This window comes from Tamandua tetradactyla, chromosome 26, assembly GCF_023851605.1.
Source record: "Tamandua tetradactyla isolate mTamTet1 chromosome 26, mTamTet1.pri, whole genome shotgun sequence".
Taxonomy (NCBI): Eukaryota; Metazoa; Chordata; class Mammalia; order Pilosa; family Myrmecophagidae; genus Tamandua; species Tamandua tetradactyla.
The window spans coordinates 28,940,799-28,953,425 of NC_135352.1; the positions used below are offsets into that span (position 1 = coordinate 28,940,799).

Here is a 12,627-nt window from a genome sequence, read left to right on the forward strand (position 1 = left end):
ACTCATTCCACAAATATTAGTGTCAAAGCACTTAATATAAAGCAGGAACAAGCCCCATTCTAGGAGCATATGGTCTAATTGGGGAGAGGAGAGAAAGATAAAATGCCTTCTAAACATCTCCAGCAGGTACATCTGTCAATATATTCTTTCTTGTACACTCAGATGTATAAGAAATGTAGCTTTTTTTCTTTAACTCACAGTAGTTTATTTTTCAAGCCACCATTACACCAGGGTGATAGAAACTCAATCTCATTCGATCTCTTATCTGTGGATGTACCTGGGTGGGTTTTCTTGGAGGTGGGGGAAGCACATGTCATGCCAAGGTATCCAGAAGGAGAGCAGAGTCCACAGGTCCTCACTGCCTTCTGTCCACCCAAAGCGAAATGCCTTCTGTCCAAATAAAAAATGATTGCATGTCTTCTACTAATGGGGATTGAGTTTAGTGCTGAGAATCTAAGAACAAATAGGACATAATTTCAGCCACGGAGAAGTCTGTGATCTCATAGGGGACATCTGCTCACACAGGTGCTGTCCTGCCTGGCTCTTGGTGTTGGTCTTGGGATCAGCACAGAAATAGTCCTCTTCAGTCCACTTGCTCCTTCAGGTTTGGAGGTCCTGGGCCCTTCCTGGGAAACAGGAATCGTTCTGCTGTTTCCATGATCTGCTGAGGTGCAGGAAACTTTCTGCCACTATCTAAGACCTGCTCTACCTAGACCCCACCCCATAGCCATTTCTTCTCTAGGGTCTGGTGACCTCCTCGAGGCACTGTGAGGGCAGGGAACACAAATCTCTCTGCCCTCTGAAGCACAAACCTGTGTGTAGTTCCACTGCTGTGCAAACCAGGATCAGTGAAGCAGCTGCAGGACTCTTCTCTTTAGAACTTTTGTTTACCCCTATTAAGGAAAAATTTGTTCGTGTATTTTATTGATGGCTAAAGGTGATGATCACAGCCCTACAAAATCTTTTTAGGGGTTGTTTGGCCAAAAAGTTTAAAGGCCAATTACTCTAGAAACGCAAAAGAACTTATGTACTCTGAATGGAAGCTAAGGAAGACTTGCATGTGAGATGGATCTTGAATGGTGGTCAGGCATTGCAGGGTGGACATGGCTGCAGAGAGGAGGTGCAGGCAGAGAGCAGCCCCTACAGAACTTCACAAAAATGAAAATACAAACATAATTAGGAATCCTGGAGTAGCTGGGTGACTGCAAGATGCATGGTGCATGGTGAATGGAGGGTTACACTTTGCCGCACTGATGAGCCTGGACTTTTTCTCTGGGCAGAGGGGAGTAATGAGTACAGTTGATGAAGATGGGTCACCCTTGGCCAACATTAAAAGGAGCCTGGTTAAAACTTCTGGAAACTTAAACCTCTTCCTTTGGAGACTGTAAAAGACCTGCTCAGGCCACACATGGAATTTTAGCTTATTTTGAACTAATCTCATTTTTGCCCTTTGTTAAAATCCAGCAATCCCGTGGCTGCTTCCTGGTCAGGGCTGCCAAGCCCTTTTCCTCTCTTGTCCCTGGTGCTTTCCTCTCCCTGCTCCCTGACACCATCAAGCCCAGTGCTGACTTCAGCACAGAGCTCAGTAAACTCTTTGTTTTAAAAAAATAATCCATGTTCTCCTTCCCCAGGACTGGCCCATTAGCACTGCAAATATTCTCTTGGGCTACCTTCCAACTTGCTAAACCATGTGTCTTAACTACCTTTAAGTATACTTCCTCTCTTCCTCCAGTCCTTGCCAATTTCTCTCACTTGCCTTTCACCCGTGAAAAACAAACGTCTAAATAAGATGAAAACAAACCTTGCTACATTTTATTCAACGTGCATTTAAACCTTACCACACCAAGTTAACATTTAAATCTCTGTAAAGTTATGATTCCCAATCATTCATTCAACAAAAATGATTGCATGTCTTCTACTAATGGGGATTGAGTTTAGTGCTGAGAATCTAAGAAAAAATAGGACATATTTTCAGTCACAGAGAAGTCTGTGATCTTGTGGGGGAAAAAACCCAAATAAACAGGAAATTACCATCCCGAGAGAAGTGCAACCATCGGCATAAGCACTGGGTGTGATGGGGCCACAGAGGTTGCCATGGGGGCACCAAACCCAGTTGAAAAGGTGAGCAGAAAGAGATTCCAGGAAAAGGAAACAGATGTGCCAAAGTCTAAATGCAGAGGACAACAGCTGGAGATGATAAATATTCCTTGAGATTCTGGCATTGGTGTGAGAAAGGGAATGAACAAAGGTGTTAGACAGCTAGATGGCAAACTTCATTGGTTCACCAGTGAGGTGCCATGGCTATTCCTTTTACGTCAATAACTCCCAAGTTAATTTATCCAGCTTTTCATGCTCACAACCTCAAAGGAATCTTCAGCATGAGACAAATAATACTTCATGTTCTGAGCTTTAACTTCTTGGAAATACTCTGCTTTCGTCACTGATCCTTCTCTATTATGTCTCTCCTTAACACCAGGTAGAATTAAACTGAAAATAAGAGACATTGCGTGAAAGCAACTTGAACACTTAAAAGTGTCATAAGAAAGGGATGTGTGAATCCTCATAATTACTAATTTGTTGTACAGTGGAAAGAGCAGGGTCTGAGATCCCAGAAATCTGAGATTCCAGAATCCCATGGATTCTTGGAATCCATGCCCCAGAGTAAATATAAACCTCTGCAGTGTATCTTGTGATTTGTGTCTGTCTAGCGCTCCTTATCCTTTGGAAAAACGTTCCTCCCTCACTTTGACCCTGTGATTCTGTCAGGGCAGCCATCACAGTGCCCACTCACCCAGCCCTCACCCAGAGTGTCCCAGGTCAATCATGGAACCCCACTTTTCTGGCTACAATGCTCCACCCACACGTGAACATGGGACCTTTTCTAGAATTTCCCAACTGGAACAAAGACTCCTTTTATAGAATTTTTCAGCTGGAATGAAGAAAAAAGGGGACTTGTCTTTTGAATCACAGAACTGAAAGGCTATAACTTCTTTCTTGTTTCGATCTCTGCATTATACTGTTAGATCCTCAAAGGCAGTTTCCAGGCTGAGCCAGAGGAGAAACACGGATAGGTCTTCATACTGAATTGGAAACATCTTTCTTGGCAAGTAATTGCTTTCCTCCAATAATTTATATTGGAAGAAATGAAATATTACTGAGGGTAAAGGAAGAGGTAGAGAGACTTTAACCACTTTTGTACTTAAGGGTCATTCATGGACAAATCTTTTGGGCAACTAGAGGTGGGGAGGTGGGCCAGTGGAAGCTACTTCAGAAAAGGCACTCTAGGGCACCCAAGAGATGTCTCTTCAAAGTGAAAAGGGCATCTAGTACAAAACCTCAGTCCAAGAGTAGGACCTGAGGATCGGAAGGGACATCAGAGGCCAGGGAAAGAAGGCAATGGCTTACCCCAACCTCTCCAGAAAGACTGGAGTTACTGCCTGTGGAGAAGGAGGCTAGGAGCAAGGAAGTTTCAGGTAGAACTGTGATTCCATTTTTGTCTACAGGCAAATGACACTTGAGGACATATTCACTGAGAATTGATTTTGACTGTAAAAGCACTGCCTTACCCCTCATGGAATCTAGAATAACAGTTGTATCCCAGAACCACATAATCTAAAACAGCACTGTTACAATAGAAATACAAAGTGAGCCACATATGAAATTTTAAATATTCTGGTAGTCACACCAAAAAAGTAAAAAGAAACATGGAAAGTTCATTTTAATACTATAGTGTTTTTAACCCAATATATCCAGAACATTATCATTTCAACATTTAATCAATATAAACAGTTATTAATGAGATATTTTACTCTTTTTTTTCATAGTAAGTCTTCTTACAGCCCATAGCAAACTGGACTAGCTACATTTCAAGTACTCAAAAGCCACGTGTGGCTAGCGGTTACTGCACTGGACAGCACACATCTAAAACCCAAATTGAGCCAAAGATTTCATCCTCTGCATTAAAAAAAAGAAGAAAGAAAGAAATTGAAATTAAGTAGCTTGTTCAGAGTGAATTTTTTCTTTGAGTTGATTTTTCTCCTCTACTTAGCAAATGATTCGGAGATATCCAAGCAGTAATTTCTTCACTTATGCAGATAATTAAGTGGTGCCAACCCACTAAGTGACTTACAGTATTCTGAGCTTTGTTTTCTTTGCTAGGCAGCTTCCAAGACTCCAATTCACATCTAGACCAACAAGGCTTTCAGAAATTCTTTTTCACATGTGCCCCAAAGAAAGTCTTTTCTTTATACTAGCAAGGGCATGAACAATTTTTTCTGGCACTTGAATTTTTAGTAATATAGTCCTCTAGATTCCTTCCTGGTCTTTGCTGGATCACACGGCCTCCTCCAGTCAATGGCCCTTACAGTACTCACTTCGTATGTAAGAGTAAACTGAAGCACAGGGAAATTAAATAATCTAGTCTCAGATCCTTGCTCTTCAAAGTATAATTCGTGGATCAGTGGCATCGACCTGATCAGGGATTTTATTAGAAATGCAAAAATACCCAGCCCCATTCCCAGACCTGCTGAAGCAGAGAAGCACTGGTCTAGATCATTTGCTGAGATAAACATTTTCCTGACACTTACCTGAATATCTCAGCCACAGCCTAATATTCACATTTGGTTTTCTTAAATGAAGAAAGAAAATAACTGTTTACAAATGACATAATAATTAGGTGATTTCTAGCCACACCTTATATGATTAATTGAAAAATTAAATACACTCCAAACTGAGTACAGTTTCAATAGGTGAGCAAATCCTAAAGTGATTTCTCAACTTAGCCAAAGCAAAAGGGGATGGAACATTTAGGACCATGTACTCACATCAGGGTTAGGGCTAATCTCAGGCAGAAATGGAAAGGAAAAGTTTACTTTTCCCTGCTGGTTTAAGTATTTAGAGGTAAAGTATCATGAATGTCTGCAACTTAATTTTTAAAAGGATATATACATACACAAATATACATATAGAAGTTAAGGCAAATGTTTGGAAATGTTAAATATGTGTAAATATAAATGGTAGATATACAAGGGATGAGCTTATCATCATTTTAATTTTTCAGAATGTGTGGAAATTTTCATAATAAAAAAATCAGAAAATAAAATTCCCATCCTCTAGCCAGTCTTCAGTCTGCGACTTTCCCTACATCCAGGGCACCACTTTGGGTTCCATGCAATTTCATGCCACCTCCTCCTCCCATACCAAAATTTGCTTAGAAATGAATCATCCAAATGCTCAGAAATGGATCATTTGCCATGATCAAATCTCCTTTAACTTTGGGTAGAATATATGTCAACCCTTTACCCTTCTCGGAAGTATTCACATTTTATCTCCATCTGTGATATGAAGATTTTGTCCCACATAAATGGATTTCCAGATGGGCAAATAAGAGAGGAATGGAGGAATAGCAGAGATGCCTTCAGGACCCCCATAAAGCATATCATAGAACTTATGTCTACTCTGTCTATAGCCACATTTGGACAGCATTCTGTCCCTATTGAAGCCACATGTCTCAAATGAGTTCTGCTTTAAATTGACTATGGTTCTGATTGACATTACCTGCCATGAGCTGAGCCCACTGTTCCAAAGGGAATGGCTCTCCTAGACTCTGCTGTCATGTGAGCCCAAAGTAGGAAGTTTAGGAGAAAGTGGAGTGGAGGCAAATAGTCTGAAATCCAGAGGCAAATAAAATAAAATAAAAGTAAAACAAAACAAAATTGTTGCTTCTCTTTTTCATTATATTAAAATATAGTTTACAAGTTAAACTGTCTGTGCTATAGTTTAAAATCTATTTTTTGCTGTTCAGAACTCTCTTGTTTAATGTGTTTTTTTGTTTTTTGTTTAGAAAAGCTTTGTAAAAGCATATTTCAGGCTAAAAATATAAATACTTTCCTTTAGGAAGTCACCGCTCCCTTCCCCTTGCATATCTGAGGAAATACTGCGGACCTAATGCTAATGAGGTTGGGGAAAAAAAAAAAAAGAAAGAAAACCCAATGACAAAACAAATCCCCTTCCAGTGTTTTCCATGAAAACAGATAACAACTAGTGCCAAAGTGATGTGAGTGGGTGGGGCTGTTTCTCCATGTCACATGCCGCCTTCTGCTCTCCGTGGGTTAAATGTTAAATCAAGTCTAAATGAAAGCCAACAAAAAGTCCTTTTCATTTCTGGGGGTTATAACAGCACAGAATTATTGGGCCTGAAATTTCAAGGTTTGTATACCTTCCGTCGGCTGAAAGAACCACTGGAATTCGTTGAGTAATCCTTTGGAATGATCCTTCTTCACAGAAAATCGAAACCTACGGCACCATCTGACCCGCTTCAACCTGGCGCCCTCTCTCTTCCCCATCCCTCTTCTGCATCTGTTCCCTTGCCCTGACTTGTCTGGATTATGCGATTATCAGGAGCCCAGCATATAGCTGAAACCTTGAAGGAGCCCTGACTGCTTTCTCTTCTTTGCCTCAGCACATTTCAGAGAACTGACAAAAGCATTTTAGAAAGAGATTGCTTTCAGATTTAATGCTGCCGACGCCTCAGACACACACATCTTGTGGGTCCACCCACCCAGCTCTGACTGTCAAAGGCAGTAAATCAACACGACAGGTATTTACAGGGTGCCACACTATTGGGACCTGAGGCGAACATACAAAAGAAACATTTAATAGTTTCTGGCACAGCTTTATACCCAGTTGGGGAGGTAATTATCAATAAGTGCAACATAATTAAAGGACAAAATGGTACAAATGCAACAAACTCTTATAATTTGTAATATCACCTCAAAGGACAGTTCAGTTAGAGTTGAGTATTTGCAGAAGGCTTTACGCAGAATAAATAAAATAAACTAGCAGTTAATCCCGCGGGCTTTCATTGCAGACTGCCGGTCCAGACTTGGGCATTTATTAGCTGTGAGATCTAGGGCAAAATACTTTACCTATTTCTCCTTAGTTTTCTCCTCTGTAAAATGAGAATAATACAAGTTCTTACCCCAGAAGATAGTTTAAGGACTCTTTATGTTGGTTTCTTGTCTGTTTCCTCACTAAAACGTAAGCTCTATGAGAATAAGAAATATTGTTTACTGCTTCTGATGGCCTTGTACCATATCCACTTAGCTAAATTGGAACTGCACTTCCAGAATGCCCTTTCCTGAATGTTTCTGGGTTGCCGCTGGCCAAAAAGAAATTCATATGATGTTTGAAACGCAGGAGTGAAGCACCTGCCATCTTTTTTGTGCTGTGAAGGACAGTGCAGGGTTCCGGGCACTATGTCAGCTCACACACAGGTCACTGAGTAGCACCCCAAACTGCTTAGCTGATCTGAGTCCTGGGCCAGGCATGTGGGCAGCTTCCTGGTAAAGGCCACCAGAATCTCCTGCAGACTATCAGTGTTATCCAAGGTTGGAGACAGTGAGAGACAGACAAGGGGTTCTGGCTTGTCCTTGTGGGCTCCAGTTGTCCAAATGGATACCAGTTTGTGTGTGCTGATCCCATTTCATATCCAACTTTCCTTCTCCACTATTGGTCTAACTGACCTATAAGACTTCAGACATTCAGACTCATCACCAGATAGAGAGGCAATAGCCTTGTCTAGACCTTTCCAGCAGCTCCCACAATTGTCTTAAGTTTTAATCCCTGCAATAAACAAACCCTGCAAAATGATTCTGCTTCTCTTATCAAACCCTGATTTATATGGAAATCTGTACTGAAAGTAGTTCCAGATGATGGTCTAACTGAACTGAGTCTAGGTTATCTGAAATTCATTCTCTAATCTGTTTCCATTGGTAAAGGGGATAATGATAATCCATGGTATGCAGCAGCAAAAATTACTGGATTCTTACCTGTAGATCCCTGTAATCAAGTATTTATAGAAATCAAGCCTTTACATAACTAAATGGTTTCTTCCATAGAACAGCATGTGGTTGTTTAGTCACTTCTCGGTGTTCTGGAGAACAGAGGAAAAGAAAATATGAGCTTAGGGATTTTAATTCCCAAGGTCTGGGCAAAGGACCAGAAAATTTCTATGATTACCCCCAAAAGAGATCTTTTTCCTGTGGCTATTAGGTTAACATTTCTGTAAACCAAACACAAAGCCCAATCCAATTGTGTCCCCAACCCTGCTGGGTCTCTTTTGCTGAAGTCAAAGCAATGATTAGAAAGGAGTGGGATCCTGAAAATTGGGAATCAGACAGAGGGGCATACCCACCACAGCTGGGAACCTAAAATCCCCAAATTCTGCCAAGTTTCCTTTGCTAGTAGAGGAAGACTTTCTTCCCTCTCTAAGGTGATTAGCACCCACATACCTAAGATTCTCTGATGGTATCTTCTAAGGCAACTGCTTTACAAGGGGCCGGTGAACCTCCCCAACCTCCCCGTGGTCTGTCAATCCCCTCCTTGCTTCTAGACCAGACTCAATTTCCTGCAGATCACAGCAGATACAAAATAGGACCCATGGCATTCCAATACATAAGAGCAGAACTGTAAGATTTTGCCAAGTGATATCAACCAAAACCTGGAGGAACGGACCTTAAAGGTGGTGGATCAGAGTAGAAGGAATATAGAAGGAATATAATGTTGGATTGGCTTGGATATATTTAATTAATATACAATGTATACTATATCATATTAATATAAGTAGAGATTCTGGATTCAATGTGTTAGCTCGAGAGTCTGGGAGTGGCTCTAACAGCTTTTTTATTTTTTATTGCTTGACTGAAACCTGGACTCAGCTACACTAAATGAATCTGAAATGGTATACTATAGAGTAGGAGTCAGCAAATTATGGTTCATAGGCTGGCAGCCTGTTTTTGTAAGTAAAATTTTATTGGACTCCAGACATGCCCATCTGGTTACATATTATATATGGTTACTTCTCACTACAATGGCAGAGTAGATAGAGTAACTGTGACAGAGACCATATGGCCCACAAGTTTAAATTTTTTACTATCTGGTCCTTTAATTGCTGCTGTCTAAATTCATTGAGGATGATGGGATCCCTGGTGACAGGGGTGAAGTGGTGGCACTTAATCACCAAAGGCAAGTAGAGCATGATTACTTCAATGGAAAAAAACTGTCTATATCACGTGAGTTACAGAGAGGAAACTGGTTAATAGAAGTTTTTTTTTTTCTGTTGTATTTTTTTTTAGGAAATGTGATTTTTAAAACTGTTTTCCTAATACATTTGCCAATAAAATACTAGCTTGATGGGTGGGCGATGGTAGCGCAGTGGCAGAATTCTCGTCTGCCGTGCCAGAGACTTGGGTTCAATTCCTGGTGCCTGCTCATGCAAAAAATAAAAATAAAAATAAAAATGAAATTAAAAAAAATACTTGCTTGTTACCTTCCCAACTCACACCTGTTTTTTCCTTATAGAACTTGAATTTTGTTCAGCTTGTATCTTAATTTACTAAGCTGCTATCATACATACAATAAAATGGGTTTTGGCTTAACAGAAGGAGTTTATTGACCCACTGTTTTGAACTGGACATTCAAAATGAAGATATCAGCAAGGTTTGCCTTCTCCCAGAGTCAGCAGCATTCTAGTGCTGGCTACCAGCAATCCTTAGAGATCCTTGGCTTGTATCTCTGCTTCCCTTAACATGACAATGTCCTCTCCTTTCTGCCCTTCCAGTATCTGCTGACTTCTAGCTTCTTTCTCCTTCTCTGATCTTCTCTAACTTCGCCTTCTGGTTTCTTCTCTTTGCAAGGCCTTCAGTAATATAGTTTAAGACCCACCCTTATTTAGTTAGGCCACACCTGAACTAAAAAGTAACATTTTCATAGGATTTAACAAAAGATTGTGACTACTAAATCAGTATATTGATATTTCTTGTTAATCTTTAGTATATTAGAACAGCAAGAAGAAAATACTTGAAATTGTAGAACTGTACCATACTTTGAAATTTGCTCACAACTATTTGTTAAACTATACTTTGAAATTAACAACTTCCTGCGTATATGTTGTATTTCACAATAAAAAAAATGTTTTTTAAAAATAGCATCTTCAAGAGGTCCTATATACAATGGATTCACACCCACCAGAATGTAAATTAAGATTACGAACATGTCTGTGTTGGGGTACATAATTCAATCTACCACAAAAGTCACTCTTTCCACCCACAGTCCCTATTTTCCTGGGGGAGCTCACCTCACTCACAGCTACGTGCTAGGTCTGAATGGTAAAGGTTAACCCTTTCCCTTTGACACTAATGAGGTCAGGAGTGGGCATGTTCCCAATCCCTGGGTCATGAACTGCTATAAACTACTGTAAGATAGGACAGGTTCCAGAACTGAAAAGTATAAGGGAAATGGGGCACTGAATGAAGGAGAGAATTTAAAGAAATCAAAGGAGCTGGGGAGACAATTCTGCACAAGAGCAAATAGAACAGATCAAGATTCCCAGAGAAGGAACCAACAAAGGGAAGCTCTCTCCTGAAGGTGAAACAATTGCACAAAAAGTGCTATCTTAAAAGTTGTACCACCTATCCAGAGTAATAATCAGATGAAGAACAGGTAACAAAATTTAATCAGTTAAATTCAGGCTTTTCTAATGGTACAGAATAAGTTGGACCAAGCATCAAAGAACTCTTTTAACACAAAGACAATCAACAACAAAACTCTAGACAAGAGGGAGAAATTGACCTTCAGAGTTAACTCATGAAGGTAATCAAATGCCTACATATCAGAAAAAAATTACAAGCCATACTAAGAAACAAAAAGATATGGCTCAGACAAGGAAACTTCAGAGAAGACTGAGAAGTTAGAACAATTAATCAAAGATGTGCAAACAAAGTACCTAAATCAACTCAAGGAGATGAAAGAAAATAGCATTAACATATGAAAGATACTGACATGTGAATGTTAAAAGGAATTTGAAAGTATGAAAAAAATTACAAAAATTATGGAGATGAAAGGCACAATAGTAGAGATTAAAAATATACTTGAGGAGGGAGGTGGGGCAAGATGGTGACACAGTGAAGTGTGGAAATTAGTTCGTCTTCCAGAGCACCTAGTAAATAGGCAGGAATGGTACAAACAACTGCTGGGGCTACATCAGTGACCAGACATACAGGGTATACCAGCTTGAACCAGGTAGAATGGCTGAGATTCCACACACAACTGTAAGGGACTTACAAGCCGTGAAGGCTGATGCCTCTCCCCCACACGCATGGAAGGCTGGGTCCCAGAGGTGAAAGGAAATAGACTTTATTAGCAGCAAGGGGTTTACTCAACCAAGCTCCAATTGTGGAATTAATTAACAAATTCTGACTACTGAACACAGGACCCCAGCACAGTAAACCTGGAATAAGCACTAAAGGAGCTAGTTTTTGCCCCAGCAGAGGGCAGGGCTAGTGGGAAAACAACAACAAAAGGGGTTTTCTGAGTTGGACAGTACAAAATACTGGAAAAGTTCTGATCCCCAAGAAAAGGAGGGCACTTAGAGCCTGGAGATACAGTGATCCACGTACCAACTCAAGCTCTTGATTTACAAATTCGAGGAGCAGGGGTCCAACTCTGAAAAGGCTTTTTGCCTTTTTTTTTAACTCCTTACACAGCTCATTAGATAGAACTAGAAGCACTTTCAGGCTCCAGCACTGCCCCAGACAAGGGTGGAACTAAAGCTTGTTTGAGAAACAAAGTTACTAGTGAGGTGAAAAGAGTTAATTTCCTAAAGTAGGTATCTCCCCCAAGAAAAGGTGGGCAGGGCCCAACTCAAGTGGAATCCCTCCTCCAAAGAATTCAGGCCCCAGAGACTGAAAAACAGAAACAATCAAAGCCATGGTACCACCACACCTCTGTCTCAACCATGCCCCTGGCAGGGAGAGTCTGCTGAAATTAAAGGCACTGCATCACTTTAAGTGGTGGTGGTGGTGGTGGTGGTGGGGTGTACGTGGGCAGACAAGCACCACATACTGAGCAGGACAGAAAAAGCACAGAGTCTAGAGCCTTCACAGGAAAGTCTGACAATGTACTGGGTCTCATCCTCAGGGAAAGGTGCAGCTGGCTACTTTTTCCTCTCAAGACATGGGACTGTCTGGTCTGAGAAAATCTGACTGGCGTCTAGAAATATCTAAGGAGACCCTCCTGAAAAAATAAGCTCCATATAGTCAGAGCAAGAAACAAAAACAAGAAGTGAAAAAATCTGATCGGTTAAACAGAACCTATGCTAGAGGTCTAGAAAAAGCTGAACTGAATGTCAAAGAACAGATAGAGAACAAATCCAGCAAGAAACCCCCAGGTAAAAGAGTGAAAACAACCTCCAGAATAAGCTAATTAAGGAAATCAAATGGCTAGACGGCAGAAAAAAAATAATGAGTGTCATGGTTAGGGACAGGTGTCAACTTGGCCAAGTTGTGGTACCTGTTCATCTGATTGGGCAAGCGCTGGCCTGTCTGTTGCAATGAGGACATTTCATAGGATTAGGTCATGATCACGTCAGCTACATCCACAGCTGATTCCATTTGTAATCAGCCAAAGGGGAGTGTCTTCTGCAATTAGTGATGCTAAATCCAATCATGGGAAGCCTTTTAAGGAGGACTCAGAGGAGACAGGTTGCATTCCTGCTTTGGCTGGTGAGCCTCTCCTGTGGAGTTCATCCAGGCCATCCATTGGAGTCATCGGCTTCGCAGACTGCCCTGT

The 12,627-nt window shown here is 40.8% G+C and overlaps 1 long non-coding RNA gene across 1 annotated transcript in view; it reads left to right on the forward strand.

Annotated features, from left to right (window-relative positions):
• The window catches only part of LOC143670017 (uncharacterized), a 92,065-nt gene that overhangs the window by 30,585 nt on the left and 48,853 nt on the right, over positions 1–12,627 (forward strand). The gene's annotated exons all lie outside the window — the stretch shown is intronic.